The sequence below is a fragment of the Myotis yumanensis genome, unplaced genomic scaffold, assembly GCF_028538775.1.
Source record: "Myotis yumanensis isolate MYYU_CA2020_CCGP unplaced genomic scaffold, mMyoYum1.0.hap1 SCAF_3, whole genome shotgun sequence".
Lineage (NCBI taxonomy): Eukaryota > Metazoa > Chordata > Mammalia > Chiroptera > Vespertilionidae > Myotis > Myotis yumanensis.
In genome coordinates, this window is record NW_027223754.1 from 51,897,288 (window position 1) to 51,918,066 (window position 20,779).

General features: G+C 37.2%; 1 pseudogene; it reads right to left on the reverse strand.

Annotated features, from left to right (window-relative positions):
* Window positions 1-3,042: 3,042 nt before the first annotated feature.
* On the reverse strand, window positions 3,043-3,375 carry LOC139004982 (SRA stem-loop-interacting RNA-binding protein, mitochondrial pseudogene; annotated as a pseudogene).
* Between the last annotated feature and the right edge of the window lie 17,404 nt (window positions 3,376-20,779).

The window sequence follows — 20,779 nt, forward strand, 5'->3', positions numbered from 1 at the left end:
AGATGTAGAGAAAATAACATTATTCCTTATCAGGTTTGGGGGCTTACAGATTTTATTAGGGTCTAGTACCCAAATATATGAGTCCTACTGTTCTCAATTATATTACATTAATTTTATCTATATATCAAGAGTTATTGTTTGATTATTATTATTTGATTAAAATTAAGATATAACTACATTTTATAGGTATATATCTAGACCAGTGATGGTGAACTTATGACACACGTGTCAGAGGTGACACGCGAACTCATTTTTTTTTTTTTGATTTTTCTTTGTTAAATGGCATTTAAATATATAAAATAAATATCAAAAATATAAGTCTTTGTTTTACTATGGTTGCAAATATCTAAAAATTTCTATATGTAACACGGCACCAGAGTTAAGTTACGGTTTTTCAAAGTGCTGACACGACGAGTTCAAAAGGTTCTCCATCACTGATCTAGACAGATCAACAAACAAATATAAAATTATTCAGAGTTTCAATGTTAGTCATCCTACAGGATTAAAAATAATTTAAATAAACTTATATTTAGACAAATTTAAAAATTAATAATACATTAAAATTTCCAGTCTTTTCCTTAATAATTTATTTTGAAGGTTTGAAATTTCTCTAGTTTATATGAGTTCACTAAACTATTATTCTGTTATTAAAGCTTTTAATATACCTTTTATTTAAATTGGATATTATTTTTAAATTAGAATATTTTAAATTAGAATATTTTTAAAATATTCTAACTGTTTAAATTAGAATATTTTTTATATATTTGAAAAGCAAACCATCACTACAATTTGAATAATCTCTGCTTTTCTGTTTTTCTGGGATGTTCTATTTTACCACATGTATAAGATATTTCATCATTAGGTGTTTGTTATACCAGATACTCTTGAGGACCCAAGCTATGCAGTAGTTAAAAACAACTTTATTTTATTTTAGAATTTATTATATTTCCTTATAAGGATACAGAGAATAAAATAACATGATATACTTAAAATGACAAATAGTAAATAATAAAACAAGGTAAAGTAAAAATAAGGTGTGTGAGGAATTTCCTTTTTACAGAAGCTCACCAAGGCAGCCGTGCCATATGAAAAATAAGTCTGTTTCTACAGTATTTATTCTATTATTGCTCTAGTTTACTTGTTCAAATATGAGTACAAAAGTGTTTAATTGTTATAGTTTTGTAATTTTCAAATAATCTTTAGTGATATTCTTTTTTACTTTTATTTGAAAATATTGCTCCTTGTTTCTTTTTTCTTGTAATGTAACTTTACTAAGTGTGCCAAAACACACAGAGACACACCTCCTACAAATAAGACTTAAACTAGAATTTCAATAATTTTATCAGTTAATTTGTTAATTCACAATCAATTCATTTTTACTTTACAATATTTAATATTTACATTTAGAAACTCTAGAAAAATTATAACTACGGTGATAGATGTTAACTGTTATTATAGTGATCATTTCTCAACATCCTATATAATAAAGAGTAATATGCAAATTGACCATCACTCCAACACACAAGATGGCCACCCCCATGTGATCACAAGATGACTGGAAGGGGAGGGCAGTTGTGGGTGATCAGGCCTTCAAGGGAGGGCAGTTAGGGGTGACCAGGCTGGCAGAGGAGGGAAGTTTGGGGTGACCATGCCTACAGGGGAGGACAATTGGGAGGGGACCAAGGCCTGCAGGGAAGGGCAGTTAGGGGGGACCAGGACTGCAGGGAGGGTAGTTAGGGAAACCAGGCCTGCAAGGGAGGGCAGTTGGTGGTGACCGGGCTGGCAAGGGAAGGCAGTTAGGGGTGACCAGGACAGCAGGGGAGGGAAGTTGGGGGCAACTGGGCCATCACGAGAGGGCAGTTAGGGGAGACAAGGATGGCAAGGGAGGGCAGTTAAGGGTGACCAGGCCAGCAGGAGAGTGCTGTTAGGGGTGATCAGCCTGGTAGGGAGGACAATTAGGGGCAATCAGGCTGTCAGGGGAGCAGTTAGGCATTGATCAGGCTGGCAAAGGAGTGGTTAGGGGGCAATCAGACTGGCAGGCAGGAGAGCAGTTGGGAGCTAGCAGTCCTGGATCCCAGTGGGATCGTGCCCAAACGGGCAGTCTGACATCCCTTTGAGGGGTCCCAGATTGGAGAAGGTGCAGGCTGGGCTGAGGGACACACAACCCCCCATGTGCACAAATTTTGTGCACTGGGCCTCTAGTCTATATATATAAAAAGCTAAGCGATCATCCCACTGGCCAGTAGGTATGGCATGCATGACCTCCAGGGGGCAGACGCTCAACACAGGAGCTGTGGAGTTGTGGTGACTTGGCAGCAGCGGTTCTCGGGTGATGCATCCTGGAACCAGAGAGGAGGGAGCCTGATTATCGGGTTCATCACCCGAGAAACACCCTCTCGCAATCCAGGACCCCTCGAGGAATGTCAGAGAGCCAGTTTTGGCCCAATCCCTTCAGGCCAGGCCGAGGGATCTCACCTGCCAGAGGAACTCCGCTCAATCCACAGATGCCCTCTGAGCCAGGTGTGGCTGGCCGGGAAGGGACTGCGGAAGGTTGGCTCTGTTATGCCCAGATTTCAAGATCCCCACAGACCAACAGGGAGCCAGCCAAGTCCGATGCAAAAGCATAAGAGTCTGTATTCGAGCTAGCTCGGCTCCCCCACCTCGCCGACACAGCAGCAGGAAGCAGAGAGAGAGAACTCTGTGTGGAGAGGGGTTTTATAGGGGGGTTGGAGTAAGGGGAGGAGAAAGGACTGTGCCCTGCAGATTGACCAGGCACAAGCCGGTGTCTTGTTCCTGGGTGTGGCTAGCAGAGGCTTAGACTTCCGGGAAGAAGCTCCTTGCCAAGCACGTGGCTGCCCCAAAATGGAGGACACAGGATAAGATGGAGGGCATAGTCCTCGTCCTTTCAGGCTCCAGGTCATGTCCAGCCAGTCTAGCCCAGTAATGCCCTGCCAGCCACCTTCTAATTAATTTCTTTTTTTTGTTTTGTTTTGTTTTGTTTTTGTTTTGTTTTGTTCCTTTATTTAATAGGTAGTAATAGTCTTAAAAATCTTCCTCTTCATCAGATATTTGATCCTCTTGCAAAACTTTTGGTCTCTGAGCTTGAACATGGAGTTTTACTCCATCAATAACATGACTGTCATGTTGTAGTGCATTCTGAAGTTCTTCTGAAGAAAAGTGAATCCAACCCATACCTCTGTGAAAGCCAGTCTCTTTGTCAAAAGGAACAGTGCACTTTCGTATATGGCCAAACTGTGCAAAGTGTTCTCTAAGCTCACTTGAAGAGGCGGCCCAGGGGATTTTCCTGACAAAGGCCACGGGCCGACTGCTACTGGCCTGCAGAGCCAGAGCAGCCCTCGCTGCCAACGCCACCATCTTCAGCTTGAGGGACCTCCTAATTAATTTCTTTTTAATGTGCATGAATCCATGCACCTGGGCACTAGTATTGATATATTTGTGTCTGAATTCTGCCTGTATGTATTATTGCATTCCTAAAATATCTAAACAATATTAATTGTAATATTGAGAATTTTTGTTTAGTTCATACTGTTTCTACACTTGTGAATTAATATGAGATATTCCTTCAGGCAATACATAGTGCACAGAAAATAAAAAGAGCACTCCTTACATGTAAGCTCCCATAAGCATAGTATCCCTTTAATTGTAATACACATGGATGTTCTCTTCTGGATGCTACTGCCTTCTAACACTCTTCTACTGTTTATCTGCCTATATGATCTTTGGATTTCACGTTAAATTTCCTGTCACAGTCTTGCCATTTGGATGTGGAAACATATTGACTTTTTATTTTGCTTCTGGCAAACACTTAGTTGGAAAGGCCTTTGTACTCTGGTGTTATCCACTTCATTAGCTTCTGTTAGGCGTGCTGTCCAATTAAGCCTTGGCTCAGAGACTCAACTTTGTACAGCTCCATTCAGCCAGCATTGTTATGTCATCAGAGAATTAAAAGTATTTTATTTTGGTGAAAGGCTGCTTGGAATTTTTGTATAAAATTTACAAAATAAACATTAAATTGGTCATTGTGATCAGTATATAGGTAAATTGCATTTTATTCCCTCCCTTTAAAATATATTTGATAGGAACAACTAATTACAATAAATTATTCAAAATAATTGACACAAAAAATGATATATTAAAATTTCAAACTATATGGGAGGAAGCAAGATGGCGGCGATATAGGCAGACGCGTCCCAGGTCTTGTCCCGGAGCAAACGGAGTAAGCAGCTGAAACTAATAACACCCACCCCGAATTGGCAAATTTACTCAGCTGGTGAGACGGCTTGCAGCCTGGAAGGGCAGACCTCCCCTGGAAAGGTTGAAAACCAGGGATCTGGGCAGGAAAGTTTGCCAGACCTGAGCCCAGAGGGTCGGAGGGAGACCGCATGGCAGACAGCCGCGTCTCTTGGGACAGACACAGACCCTGACCAGGGTAAGGAGTTCCGCGGGTTTGCTGGCGCCAGGAGATTTGAGATTTGGATTTTGTGATTGCGGAGAACTGAGACTAAAGGGGGCATCCTGAGGAACTGATCAGACCGTGCAGTGCCCATAAGAGAGGAGCGTTTCCCAGACCATGCAGTGCTGGTAAGAGGAGCGTTTCCCAGACCGGTAAGAGGAGCGTTTCCGCGGCCGGCCGGCGTTTGTCTGTTTCTTTGTTTTCACTGAACCCTGCTCATGGGACAGTTCGGATACAGACACTCACCTGTGCTGAAGAGAGGGTGAAGGTGCAGACGAGGGGAATCTGGGGAGAGGCTGAGGAAAGAGGGGGAGCCGGAGGAGGTGGCAGCGAATTGAGTGCTGGGACCCCCCTGGGCCCAGGACTGGGGCAGCCATTCCTCCAGAGGGTGGAATTCCTCCCCCCAGCCCCCCAGGCAAGGAGCACAGCCACACCCAGATTCCACCCTGTATGAGATAAAGGACTAAAACAAGCTGATTAGTCCCTGGGAGTTACCAGGGTCTGGCCTATAGAGGGATTTTCAGTCCCACCAACAACACAGAGCAGGGTAAGGATTAAAAAAGGATAGAGAAGCTGTATAGCCTCAGAGGCCAACCCAAAAACACTGCCACCCAGAGGCTGAGCCACAAACTGACTCTTAGGGGAATACAAATTAAGGCAGACTGGATCACAAATACGGCCTGCTTTAAAATCAGGACTGTGATTTACAACACGGAGGAACAGTGTAATGCAGGCAACACTCTCCTAAATACCTGGCAGGACCAAGGCGAACCAGGCTGAAGAGTAGAAGAACCGAAAGACCATCACTACTGCAAATTTTTTCTTTTTCTTTTTCTTTTTAATTTTTTCACCTTTTTACTAAGAAACCAATTTTTTTTTCTCTTTTTCTTCTTTTTCCATCACCTGATTTTACCCTTTCAATTACCACATTTTTATTTTTAACCAGTATTATTACTCCTACCATTTTACCATTTTTTAAAGTGCCATTTTATTTTCTCTTTATTTTCTTTTGGGATTAGTGTTCTCCATTCTATTTTCATCGTTCCTTTAGCATTAATTTTCCCTATCTCAATTCCACCTCTTTGCTAAAACCCTCTTCCTTACTTTTCCCCTTTTGGTGTCCTGTTTCTCTTACCTTATTCCTGCTCCAGACTTTCCCAATTCCCTCTTTTTACCCCCTGTCTAATTCCACCCTACTTATATATCCTATTTCCAATCTACTGCTCTAAATCCTTATACACCTATTCTTTATCCTTCTTCACTTTCCAACCATTTTTTTTCTCTCTTATCTTTCTATTGTTTTCTTGATTGTTGAATATATTGGGCTTTTTTTTTTTTTTTTTTTTTTTAATTTGTTTGTTTGTTTTGTTTTGTGTTTTTTCTTCTTTTTTAGGACTGGTTGTGAGGTTGTTTTTCTTTTTCTTTTTCTTTTTCTTTTTTTTTTCTGCTGGTTTTTCCCTTCCCTCCCCCACCCCACCCCAGCTATTTTTGTGCTTCTGTTTTCCCTTACCCCTCTGGATATTATTGGTGGTTTGTAGTTTGCATTCATCTCCAGGGATCTGTTGCTGGAATTTGTTGAGATTAGTGGCAGTTCTATTGGAGTTTGCTCCTCATACGGGGAGTCTCTTCCCCACTTCTACTTCATTCTCTTTTTTCGCTCTCTTTTTTTCCCCCCTCTTTTTTCCCAATTCTATTTTTGCACTCCTTTTTTGTTTGTTTTTTTCTTATTTTTCTTTTCTGTTCTCTCTTATATCTTCTTCTCTTCTTTCTCCCTTATCCCCTAATTCTCTTAATTCGGGTGGTCACCTTTATTTGGAGTTATTAATATTGTGAATATACTTGTGTTCAGTGCCTGGTACGTTGTGCCTTGCTCTGTTGTATTTTGTGCCTTTAAATCAACGCAGCAGATCCAAGCAACAGCAGCCCCCTGATCACCGCAGCCTCCTGATCACCACAGCCTCCTGATCACCACACCCTCTGTCTGTGGAACAGCAACTGTACGTGAAGCCTCCCCCCACCAGCCAGAAGAGCCAACACAGCTGTGAACAACACCCACCAGAGGAGCTGCTGCCAACTGGAAAGCAGCTGCTACCGCAACCGTCTGAGCAGCAACCACAACCCAAGGAGCCCCTGCCACCCAGGGAGCAGCCACTGAACACCTCAACATCTACATATGTCAGCGAGATCAAACATGGGTAGGCAAAGAAACCCCCAAAGGAAAGAAAAGGAGGACTCGCCAGAAAAGCAGCTAAGTGAGACAGAGATATGCAACATGACGGAAAAAGAATTCAGAATAAGGTTCCTAGAGTACATGCACCACATGTTCAAGAAGCAAGAAGAAACAGATGAAAAACTCAACTACTTATGCAAGAAGCTAGAAGAAACAGATGAAAAAATCAACAACTTAAGTAAGTCCCAAGAAGAAATGAAGAGTGACATAGCTTCAATAAAAAACTCCATTGAAAGTATCAACAGTAGACTGGGAGAAGCGGAGGACCGAATTAGTGAATTAGAAGACAAGGAAGCAAAACACACTCAAACTGTACAGCAAATGGAGAAAAAAATTAAAAGACAGGAGGAGAGCCTAAGGGAGCTTTGGGACAACATGAAACGAAACAACATACGAATAATAGGGGTGCCAGAACAACAGAAAGATGAACATGGATTAGAAAACCTATTCGAAGAAATAATATCAGAAAACTTCCCTGAGGTGGGGAAGAAAAAAGTCACACAAGCCCAGAGAGTCCCAAACAAGGTGAACCCGAAAAGACCCACACCAAGACACATCATAATTACCATGGCAAATGTTCAGGATAAAGAGAGAATCTTACAGGCTGCAAGAGAGAGACGGAAAGTAACATACAAGGGATCTCCCATTAGATTATCAAATGATTTCTCAACAGAAACACATCAGGCCAGAAAAGAATGGACGGAAATCTACAAAGTGATGCAAAGCAAAGGACTGAATCCAAGAATACTCTATCCAGCAAGGCTATCATTCAAAATTGAAGGGGAAATAAGAAGCTTCACAGACAAAAAAGGGCTAAGGGAGTTTATCACCACCAAGCCAGCCATGCAAGAAATGCTAAAGGGACTGGTGTAAAAAGAAGAAATATCAAGCTCAGAAAGAAAACAGCCACACACACACACACAAAAAGAAATGGCTACAAACAAATACCTTTCAATAATAACTTTAAATGTAAATGGACTAAATGCTCCAACCAAAAGACATCGAGTGGCTGAATGGATAAAAAAACATGACCCATACATCTGCTGTCTACAAGAGACCCACCTCATTAGAAGGGACTCACACAGACTGAAAGTGAAGGGATGGAAAAATATCTTTCACGCAAATGGAAAGGAAAAGAAAGCTGGGGTAGCAATACTTATATCTGACAAAGTACATCTCAAAGTGAAGGCCATAACCAGAGATAAGGAAGGCCACTTCATAATACTAAAGGGATCAATACAACAAGAAGATATAACCCTGGTAAACATATATGCACCCAATGCAGGAGCACCCACATACATAAGAAAACTTCTGGAAGATATCAGGGGAGAGATCGACAACAATACAATCATAGTAGGGGACTTTAATACACCACTGACATCACTGGATAAATCCGCTAGACAAAAACTCAGCAAAGAAACAGCAATCCTAAATGACTCACTAGATCAGATGGACTTAATTGACATCTTCAGAACACTTCACCCCACAGCTGCGGAATATACATTCCTCTCAGGTGCTCATGGGACATATTCAAAAATAGACCACATATTGGGTCACAAGCAAAGTCTCCACAAATTCAAGAAGATTGAAATCATAAAAAGCTTCTTCACAGACCACGATGGCATAATGTTAGAAATAAACTACAATAAAAACAACCCAAAATACTCAAACACTTGGAAGCTGAATAGCATGTTATTAAATATTGATTGGGTTACCGATGACATCAAAGAAGAAATTAAAAACATCCTGGACACTAATGACAATGAAAACACAACAATCCAAAACCTCTGGGACACAATGAAAGCAGTCCTGAGAGGGAAGTTTATAGCTCTACAGGCCTATCTCAAAAAACAAGAAAAAATGGTAGTCAATCATCTAACTCTACAACTCAAAGAATTAGAAAGAGAGCAACAAGAAAACCCCAGAGTGAGCAGAAGGAAGGAGATAATAAAGATTAGAGCAGAAATCAATGAAATAGAGACCAAAAAAACAATACAGAAAATCAATGAAACCAAGAGCTGGTTCTTTGAAAGGATAAACAAGATTGACAAACCCCTAGCCAGGCTCACCAAGAAGCAAAGAGAGAGGTCCCAAATAAACCAAATCAGAAATGATAGAGGCGAAATAACAACAGACCCCACAGAAATACAAATGATTGTTAAACAATACTACGAGCAACTCTACTCCAACAAACTGGACAACCTGGAGGAAATGGACAAATTCCTAGAAAAATACAACATTCCAAAACTCAATCAGGAAGAATCTAAAAACCTCAATAGGCCAATAACTATGGAAGAAATTGAAGCAGTCATCAGAAAGCTTCCAGCAAACAAAAGCCCAGGGCCAGACGGCTTCACAGGGGAGTTCTACCAAACATTCAAGGAAGAACTAAAACCTACCCTCCTCAGACTACTACAAAAAATTCAAGAGGAAGGAACGCTTCCAAGCTCATTCTATGAAGCCAGCATCACCCTAATACCAAAACCAGGTAAAGACATCACAATGAAAGAGAATTACAGGCCAATATCCCTCATGAACATAGATGCCAAAATCCTCAAGAAAATCTTAGCAAATCGGATACAGCAGTACATCAGAAGGATCATACACCATGACCAAGTAGGATTCATCCCAGAGATGCAAGGATGGTACAACATCCGTAAATCAATAAATGTGATACATCACATAAACAAATTGAAAGAAAAAAACCACATGGTCATATCAATTGATGCAGAAAAAGCATTCGACAAAATCCAACACCCATTTTTGATAAAAACTCTCAGAAAGGTGGGAATAGAAGGATCATACCTCAACATAATAAAAGCCATATATGACAGGCCCACTGCCAACATCATACTCAATGGACAAAAACTAACACCATTTCCCCTAAGAACAGGAACAAGACAGGGATGCCCACTCTCACCACTCCTGTTCAACATAGTACTGGAAGTATTAGCCATTGCAATTAGGCAAGAAGAAGGAATAAAAGGCATCCAAATTGGAAAAGAGGAAGTAAAACTGTCCTTATTTGCAGATGACATGATATTATACATACAAAACCCTAGAGACTCCATCAAAAAGCTACTAGACTTAATACATGAATTTGGCAATGTAGCAGGATACAAAATTAACCCCAAGAAATCTGAGGCATTTCTATACACCAACAGTGAACTTTCAGAAAGGGAGATCAGAAAAACAATCCCATTTACCATCGCACCAAAAAAATTAAGATACCTAGGAATAAACTTAACTAAAGAGGTTAAAGACCTCTACTCAGAAAACTACAGGACGTTGAAAAAAGAGATAGAGGAAGACATAAACAGATGGAAGAACATACCATGTTCTTGGATTGGTAGAATCAACATCATTAAAATGTCCATACTACCCAAAGCAATCTATACATTCAACGCACTTCCCATTAAAATACCAATGGCCTTCTTCAAAGATCTAGAACGAACTCTCCAAAAATTCATCTGGAATAAAAAAAGACCCCGAATAGCTGCAACGATCCTGAGAAAGAACAAAGTAGGTGGGATCTCAATGCCAGATATCAAGCTGTATTACAAAGCCACTGTTCTCAAAACTGCCTGGTACTGGCACAAGAACAGACATATAGATCAGTGGAATAGAATAGAGAGTCCAGAAATTAGCCCGAACCAATATGCTCAATTAATTTTTGACAAAGGAGGCATGAACATACAATGGAGCCAAGATAGTCTCTTCAATAAATGGTGTTGGGAAAATTGGACAGACATATGCAAGAAAATGAAACTAGACCACCAACTTACACCATACACAAGAATAAACTCAAAATGGATAAAGGACTTAAATGTACGACAGGAAACCATAAAAATTCTAGAAGAATACAAAGGCAACAAAATCTCAGACATATGCCAAAACAATTTCTTCACTGATACAGCTCCTAGGGCAGTTGAAACTAAAGAGAAACTGAACAAATGGGACTACATCAAAATAAAAAGCTTCTGCACAGCAAAAGAAACCATCAACAAAACAACAAGAAAACCCACCTCGTGGGAAAACATATTTGCCAACGTCATATCGGATAAGGGCTTAATCTCCAAAATTTATAGGGAACTCATACAACTTAACAAAAAGAAGATAAACAATCCAATCAAAAAATGGGCAAAGGATCTAAATAGACACCTTTCAAAAGAGGACATTCAGAAAGCCAAGAGACATATGAAAACATGCTCAAAGTCACTAATCATCCGAGAGATGCAAATCAAAACAACAATGAGGTACCATCTCACACCTGTCAGAATGGCCATCATCAACAAATCAACAAACGACAAGTGCTGGAGAGGATGTGGAGAAAAAGGAACACTTGTGCACTGCTGGTGGGAATGCAGACTGGTGCAGCCACTATGGAAGGCAGTATGGAGGTTCCTCAAAAAATTGGAAATGGAACTCCCATTTGACCCTGTGATCCCACTACTAGGAATATATCCCAAGAAACCAGAAACACCTATCAGAAAGGATATATGCACCCAGATGTTCATAGCAGCACAATTCACCATAGCTAAGATCTGGAAACAGCCTAAGTGCCCATCAGTAGATGAATGGATTAGAAAACTGTGGTACATCTACACGATGGAATACTATGCTGCTGTTAAAAAGAAGGAACTCCTACCATTTGCAACATCATGGATGGAACTGGAGAGCATTATGCTAAGTGAAACAAGCCAGTCAATGAAGGAAAAATACCACATGATCTCACTCATTCATGGATAATAAAGACCATTACAAACTTTTGAACAATAATAGATACAGAGGCAGAGCTGCCTCAAACTGATTGTCAAACTGCAGTGGGAAGGCCAGAGAGAGTTGGGGGGCAGGAGGGAGGGGAGTAAGAGATCAACCGAAGGACTTGTATGCATGCATATAAGCATAACTAATGGACATAAGACACTGGGGGGTAAGGGAGGGTAGTAGTTTGTCAAGGGCGGGGGGGGGGAAAAGGATACTTATGTAATACCCTTTGTAATACTTTAAGAGGAAAATAAAAAAAAAAATAAATAAAAAAAAAAAATAAAATAAAAAAAAAAATAAATAAAAAGAAAAAAAAAAAAAAAAAAAAAAAAAATTTCAAACTATATTAAGTAGTATGTCCATACCCTAAGGCAACTCAAGAGGCATGAGAAACATCACAGAGCCAATTTAAGACATTACAAGAAATTTTTATTCATTCCTGCTGCTTTATAAATCTGTTATTTATTTTTGTAAATTAATGAATGATATTCGGGGCCTTCTCAGCTTATGTTAGTGCCACAAAAATACTCTTTTGTCAGTATAAATGGTTGCTTTCTCTGTTTTGTTTTGTTTTAAATGTCACCATTATTTTATTTTCTTGTTAAATCTGCCCTGTTAAATCAGGTTCTGATTCTTTTGAAAGTTGAGGTAATTGCAATCAGGTATAATTTTTATTTGAAACTCTTCCCTAGAGGAGGAGTTAATGTGCCCAAGCAAGTTAACATAACTCCTGATCCTTAAATTTACAATTGAAATCTTATGTGTTTTGTTTGCACCTGGATTTCTAATCGTGGTTGTAAAGAAATGTGTGTGGAACATCATCCAAAAAGCTAAGTAATACATACTGTGTTAAGTTCTTAATGCTAAGATGACAGATGCCATATTTTAAAAGTGCTGAGAGTTTTATTTACCTTGATGAGTAATAAGATAGTCTAATCTCTTGCAAAATCTCCCACTTATTTTTCAGATTAAAGCGATTATTGTCAAACAACTAGTATCCCATGCATTAATTCAGAATCCATTTATTATATTACTTAAAAAGCCATATACTTAAAATTTTGATTGCTTTAAAATTTTCAGTTAAATAAAACAGTAAAAATGTAATTGAAAATGGGCAAAAGGTTTTTTTTTTGAAAAATTAAGCATAATTAATATTTAGATTTTATTTCTAGGTTTACAAATAAATTGCTATATATAGCAACTCACACATCTTTTTTGTTGTTGTTGTTAATGCTCGCCAAAGGACATTCTCTCCATTAAGAGAGAGTGTAAGATGTGTGTGTGTGGGGGGGGGGGGGGGGTGTAAAGTAACATAAATGTAAGAGAGATACATGGATTGGCTGCCTCCCTCACACACCTGGACTGGGCCAGGGAGTGAACCTGCAACCCAGATACGCACGCATCAATGACCAAGAATTGAACTTGTGACCCTTTGGTTCAAGGCGGAAGCTCTAACCAGGGCTATTCATGCATCTTTATATATAATTCTGCTCATCTTTTCTACCTACTTTAGGAGACTATCTTAAACAAATAAAAAGCCATTATGCAAATACAAAGTAGCAGAAAATTAGTCAGTGTGTTTTGGTGGAACAAATCATAGCTGGATTCTCAACCAGAAAAAGAAATACACTGGAGCTACTGCTCTAGTCACAGGTCACACAGGGACAAGACTTCTCTCTTCTACCCATCCACCTCCTCAATGTCTATCTTCAAATATGTAGTAGACTATCTACATTTATGTGTCTCAAAGTGAACTCTTGGTCACTTAACTGCTTCATTCCTCCATCAGCTGCTTAATTAAATTTAGTTATTGACAAATGTATACCTCTAATTGCTCAAATTTAGAATTATCTTAGAAAAACTTTCATATCTAAATCCAACCCATCAGAAATTTGTATTGAGTCTATTTACTAATTATATTTAAAACATACCAATTTTTCATAACTTTCATTGCTAATGCCATAGTCATAAATATATCTCTCACCTGGATTACTGCTTTTACCTCCTATATCTCTGCTTACACTTTTACCCTACCATTGCATAAATAAATTCTCGATATTATAGCCAGAGGACCCTGAAACCATAATGACCCCCTTCTTCCATATAAACTCAATTAAAAACAAATGATCCTCAGCGTGGTGCAAAGTTTCTATTATTACCTGTCTGACTTCACTTCCTATACTTGTAGGATTGAAAAATATATTTATATACTAGCATATGCAGATTATAATATTGTGAAGTAAAACAAAGGTTATATAATTTGAATGAAAAGTAAAAAAAGATTAAATAATTCAAAGGAAAATATTTATTATATTAAATAACAAAGATTAATAAGTATACTTCCTGATTATACCAGGTGTACTGGTTAATAATGTGGATTTTTTTCAATAGATGGAGTTACACATATGTTGATATATATATATACACACACACACAATTTGATAGGTATGCTATTTTGTTGTATTGACAGCAAGCTTCAAAACTTCATGTCACATTTGCTGAAGCTGTTAACATCATAGATATTTTTATGCTTAAAAATGTTGAATTTTGTGCCAAAAAAAGCATTTGCTGGAAGTCTTAATTTATTAATTTATTGTGAAGAAAAAGTAATTGTATACTTCGAGTAGCTTATAGTGAACATGCTCCATCTCAAGATACTTGTGAACGCTGGTTTAAATGCTTTAAAAGTGATGATTTCGATGTGAAAAACAAAGAATGTCCAGGTCAACCGAAAAAGTTTGAAGACCAACAATGACAAGCATTATTGGATGAAGATGTGTGTCAAACTCAAAAACAACTTGCAGAAGGATTAAACATTGCTCAGCAAACAATTTCCAATTGTTTACAAGCAATGGGAAAGATTTTAAAGGAAGGAAACTGGGTTCCATATCAACTGAACGAAAGACAACTGGAAAACCAAAAAGTCACCAGTAAAATGTTGCTTCAATGGCATGAAAGAAAGTCTTTTTTGCATCGAATAGTAACTGGTGATGAAAAGTGGATTTATTTTAAGAATCCCAAATGCACAAAATCATGGGTTGATCCAGGTCAACCATCAACAACAGCTGCAAGGCCAAATCGCTTCGGAAAGAAAACAATGCTCTTCGTTTGGTGGGATCAGGAAGGTGTGGTGTATTATGAGCTTCTAAAACCAGGTGAAACCATTAATACTAATTGCTAACGACAACAAATACAGCGGGACCTTGACTTACGAGTTTAATTCGTTCTGTGACGGAGCTCGTAAATCAAAAAGTGAACGAGCGAGACACGTGATGCTAGGCTGATGTTGTGGCGTTCACTGTGACGTTCGCTGCGCCAACTAGCATTGGGGTATCTGAAGCTGGCTCTTAACCAGAATTTTAGCTCGCAACTCAAAGCAAAAAATCGGCCGAGAGACAACTCATATCTCGAAAAACTCATTAGTCGGGACACTGGTAAGTCAAGGCTCCACTGTAATCAATTTGAACCACGTTTTTATTGTAAAACTGCCAGAATGGTCCAGAAGACATGGCAAAGTAATTTTTCTTCATGATGATGCACCATAACACATTTCAAAACCAGTTAAAAACACATTAAAAGATCTTGCCTGGGAATTATTAACCCACCCGATGTATTCACCAGACCTTGCTCCATCAGATTCCCACTTGTTCTGATCGATGGCCATGCACTTCCTGAGCAGCACTTAAAAACATACCAAGAAGTAGAAAATTGGGTCTCTGAATGATTTGCCTCAAAACAAGGAAAGTTCTATTGGACGGAATCCACAAATTACCTGAAAGATGGGGGATATGTGTAGCTAGCAATGGACATAACTTTGAATAAAGAACTTTTGATGTTTATCTTGAAATTATTGTGTTTTCTTTGATTACAAAATCCGCATTATTAACCTGTATACCTGGTAAAAAGTAAAAATGAACCGATTCTGACATGGTTATTAAAGTTTTATTTCTTCTGAAGTTTAATACCTTATTGATAATTTAAAAAATAAACTTTATATCCCTATTTCAATATATGTCATATTAATAGTTCATTTATTCAAGAACTACAAATTATAAATTATCTATGTATGGTTAGAATAAAATATAATATACAATTTTATAAAAATCATTTATAATCTCAAATCCTCTTTTAGTAAAATTTTACAGCTTTCTTTTCCTGATGCTCTTATCATTAATTTTTTATTTTAAAAAATCTCATATTATCAAATAGATGCCACAGCACTTTGAGTGTAGTTTTAGGAACAAACTCAAGTACAATTGTCATTCAAAGTTATTATTAAACTAGAGGCCTGGTGCACGAAATTCATGCACTGGTAGTGTCCCTAGGCCTGGCCAGCAATCAGGCAATCTGGGCCTTCCTTTCCCCAGCTGCTGGCTGCCAGCCATGGCCTTCCTTCATTCTAAGCCACCCCCTGGTGGTCAGCACACGTCATAGCAAGTGGTCCAACTCCTAGTTGGTCAAACTTCTGAGGGGACAATTTGCATATTAGCCTTTTATTATGTAGAATAGCTATTTTGACATGAAAAAATGTTATTAATAAAAGGTCTTGAATTCAGGAATTATTTAGAGAAATTTATTCTATTAGCATGTATTCTTTATTCCCCCTTACTAAGAGTACTCACAAAATCTTATCTGGATGTCAATCTCAGGTGACAGTTTTCAGTATTAGCAGGCAGACAAGTTTGCCAGTGTTCCAACAATTTTTCTCTGCAAAATCATATGAAAAATGAAACATGTTACCAAAATTATTCCAATCTCAAACAGTTAGAAAGAGGGTACAAATCAAGAAAAGTCAAAAATAGCCCAACAGACAAAAATATATGATAAAAATTTTAGAAAGAACATCATAAAACAGAGCTAGTTCACTGTTGTTTTTCTTATTGTTTAAGAAAAAATAAATTGCAGTAAACATTTTAAATTATATCTTTCCTTATGAGATCAGTGTTATTTTAACTATATTTGTTTAACTGTATATATTTCACTTTGTACTTTCCATTTAGAAATATAAATAATTCATAATTATATCTTGACAAATAAGGAAAACATTATTGTCCAATTAAATGGTGTATTGATTATAAATTATAAATTTTATATTTAGTTTTTATAATTTGATTTAACTGGAAATTCACAGAAAATCTAGGAAAAAGCACTATATTTACGAAAAATAAGTCCTATCTGTAACTGTGAATTATGTTATTTAATCTGCAAAACCAAAGTATAAATACTGACTGACAAAAGGTTGTAACTTGTGATGTGAAAGTCAATAATTATAAACTGAAAAATCCTTACATTTAACATTATCTTGTATGCAATTTGAAGAAGATGGATTAGCTTTGCTTGTCATCATTTTTATTTGACTAAGCTGACTAGATTATGGTATACAGCATAAGTTCATAATAATTTTTGTGCATTCACTTAGGCAGTATTCTCTCTCAGGAAAAATTTTGCTTGTCTTTTAAAAGCTCATGTAAAGACAGAAATCCTCCATGAAGTCTTCTGAAAGTGAATGTTCATTTGAAATTCTGTGCTATATTTTTTCATTGTATGGGAAAAACTTAATTGCAAATTTCAAGAACAATAAAATGTCTTTCTCCCCTTATCTAATTTTTTTAAACTATCCCTGCTCCCCCCTTACACACAAACACATTATTATTATGTGCCAGGTAGTCTTATAAGTGTTTTACACCTAGTAATATGAAACTTATGTAATCCTTATGTAATTCTATGTGAAAGATATTATCAAAAGAATTAAAGTAATAAGAAAACAAATTAATGAATTTATTAATTTTTAAGGCTTTATTAGACCTAGCACAAGACAGTTACCCAATAACAATTAATTGGATAAGTGAATAAGTGAATGCACTCTAGGTCCTTACATGACTATGGCTAGGCTTTAACTTTTTTTCTAATTTATTACTAAATGTGTGACCATTTCTCATAAATATTTTAGCAACATAATTGTCACTAAACATCTAGACTTGTCTTTTAAAAGTGATGATAATGTCTGAAGAGGATGTTATAAATATTAAATATCATAATGGCTAGTGACATTTAATAACAAAGTGACAATAATAATAACAGAATAATAATGAGTACTAAGCATTGAATTAAAATAATGATGTGGAAATAATAAATAGTCTCATGTTAATGACAGAGCAACATTTTAAACCACAGATCTAGTTATGAAGGACTGGGTTATATTTGTCTTACTTCAGGGGGTTTTCCATGTGGGGTTATATTTGGGTAAAAAAAATTCATTTTGTTAATCATTTAAACAAAAATATTTCAGTGTTTTTCTCCTGCTGCATTTGTGTTTCCATGCATCACGTCAAGGTTTGCTGGATGGTAAAATGTGTTAAATAAATAATATAATACCAAATTTACAGCTAGATTTTCTGATATTTTTCATAAAATCTGGTTATTGTGTGCATACATACCGGCCATTTAAAAATTCAAATTATAATTTTCAAGAAGAAAAGGAGGGAGATATCAATTGGAACAGTGCTAGAAAACCTTGCTTTCTATAATGCTGTTTCATCAGAAAGACAGAATCTTTCCAATTATTTTCTCTAACTTTCTGAGAGAAGAAAGAAGCTTTTTCTATTTTTAGATATGTTGGTATACTTAAAAATTTAAATTATTGAGATTATAAAATCAAATTTAATGCAGCACACTGTAGAGTGGTAATGAAAATATAGCTCTTCACCTGTTCCCTCAACATAAACGGCAATATAAACAGCATAAACCTACATACTAACACATTAACAAGTATATTTAGATGTGATGATGTGGATTTTCAGAGGATTATTTTGCAATATTTTTCATTTCTCTTTTGAATAGGAGAATTCGAGATTATGCAATAAGTATGTGTTCACATATAATGAAGTCAGTTTATCGCATCAGGATTTTCAAAGCTAAATCCCATACTTAAGGATGTACTTAATTCATTTGAAATGTTGAATCAAAATATATAATTAAATCTTCTCAGTGTGAGGGATAAATAATGTAGATTTTGGATATCACTTCTTAACAGCAGAAAAGCAATCCTTCACTTTCTGCAGGTATGACTCAATTTGATATCTATGTCATCTTCTCTAACATCATGGAAATGAATATTTGTAGGCATGTTGACAAAAAGTTAGTTTGAATAAACATAGCCAAGCTAGGATTTATAATATACTAGAGGCCTGGTGCACGAATTCGTGCACAGGTTGGGTCCGCCTAGCCCGCCACGATGGGGGACCATCAGGCCGGGCCAACGGTGGGGAGGGGCGCCAATCAGGGCCCAGATCAGGCTTGTTGGCTGCCGCAGTGTGCATCATAGCCACTGGTCATTCTGGTTGTTCCACTGTTCTGGTCGCTGAGCTTTTATATAGATGTCAGAACCTCTACCTGAAATTTTGGCATAAAATTATTTAGTTGACATATGTAAAAGCTAAGCAAAATTTGATGAATGCATTTTTAAAAATCCAACATAACAGGAGAAAAGCACTGAGTCTCTTTCTTCTTTAAAATACATTTTTATTGTTTTCAGAGAGGGAAGGAGGAGAGAGAGAAACATCAATGATGAGAGAGAATCATTGATTGGCTGCCTCCTGCCCTGACCAGGAATTGAATGGTGACCTCCTGGTTCATAAGTAGATGTTCAACCACTGAGCCACACCAGCTGGACACACTGATACTCTTTTAATAGAAATTATCAGATTATTAGAAGCAGACAGCACACCAAGCATCTTATTGGATAAGATAAAAATTGTAGTAACTATTTAAGATTTTCTGTAATTAGCATTTTCTGTCTAAGCTTTGAAATAAAAATATATGAATTTCACTTGTATTTTTAGAAGACAAGTAGCCTAATTTTCATAAAATTACTCATACTATTAATATAAATGTAATGGGAATAGATCGCTTATCATCAATGGTTATTTTATAGTTATTTGTATATCTTACAATGTTTGTTTTTATAGTCTTAAACACAGTGGAGACACATATCAAATCACATGTGGTAGGCATTTTTCAATCCAGTGAAATTATAGTAAATGTAACATAAAATTTTACAACTTTAAAGGTCAAAATCTAAACATCATATATTTGAATTTTAAGCTAAATTTTCTGATAAATCTATGCTTCTATTATGTATTTAGATTATTTTAACCAGCTAGAAATAGTTTTTGTTTTGTTTTTTCTCTTCCAGTAGCTGGTAATGGAAGTCAATGGTAAATAGTATTTCTTTTTAGTTTTTCATTCCAGATGGTCTCTTTATGCTTTAGCAACCTACTATGTTCCCTAGTAACCTAACTTACATATATCACCTCATAGGGCTTACATATGCCAGTTAGAGACACAACATGAGGAAAGCAATTCTGGAGTATGTATTCCTCTAGATCACTCCCTTCTGTGCTGCTTCTGCAAGTTAGTTCCCTCCCTAGTTCCTGTCAGGGGCAGTCTCTTGCATATGCAATTACTCTCTGTGCACCAGTAAATGTTCTTTCTCCTTGCCCCTCCCTGTGCCTAGCTCAAGGCTACTTCCACATTTCTCCTAACCATCCCCACAATTTTCAAAATAGCCTTAGTATTAAACTTTTCTTATGCAATTGTGTCACTTGTTTCCAGCCAAACAAGCCGGCAAAACAAACAAAAAACAGCATAATAATCTATAATAATAAAAGGGTAATATAATTAGACCAGACAGCCGAATGACCTTCCGGACATCCCCATGTCCTTCCTGCAAAAACCGGGAATGTTGGAATAAAACATAATTATTATTTGCAATCCATGTAGCTAGACCTTAAGTATAACTCTCAAGAAGGCTTAGTAGTCACTCCTATCATCAGTGCATTTAAGAGAAATATCCATCTGCTACTTTGAAAGTGTTGAGAGGGTTAACTTGAAACACAGGCAGATAGGGCAGGGGTCCAGCAGGAAACAAAGGCAGGTGGAACATAGACAGGGGCAGAAACAGCAGTTTGAGCAGCCTAATCTCAGAAAGTAAACAAGCAGAAATAATAAAATGTTTCTGGACGCAAAGCATGAGGCATGGGAAAACAAGGGAGGGACTGTAGCAACAAGGTGTACTAATGCATAGAAACAGAGAAAGTTCAGCATAGGAACAGAGGAAGAATACACAGAAACAGGAAAAGATCAGGACCATTGCTGGGCAAGAACAATGAGGGGATCAGTCAGGTATAGACATAGAGCAGGCTCATAGCAAACATAAAAAAACAAACAAACAAACAAACAAAAATAAAACTTCAATTTTCATAGAAATGTAGGTTTATGTCAATAGAGGTATGCTGAATACAAAAAGC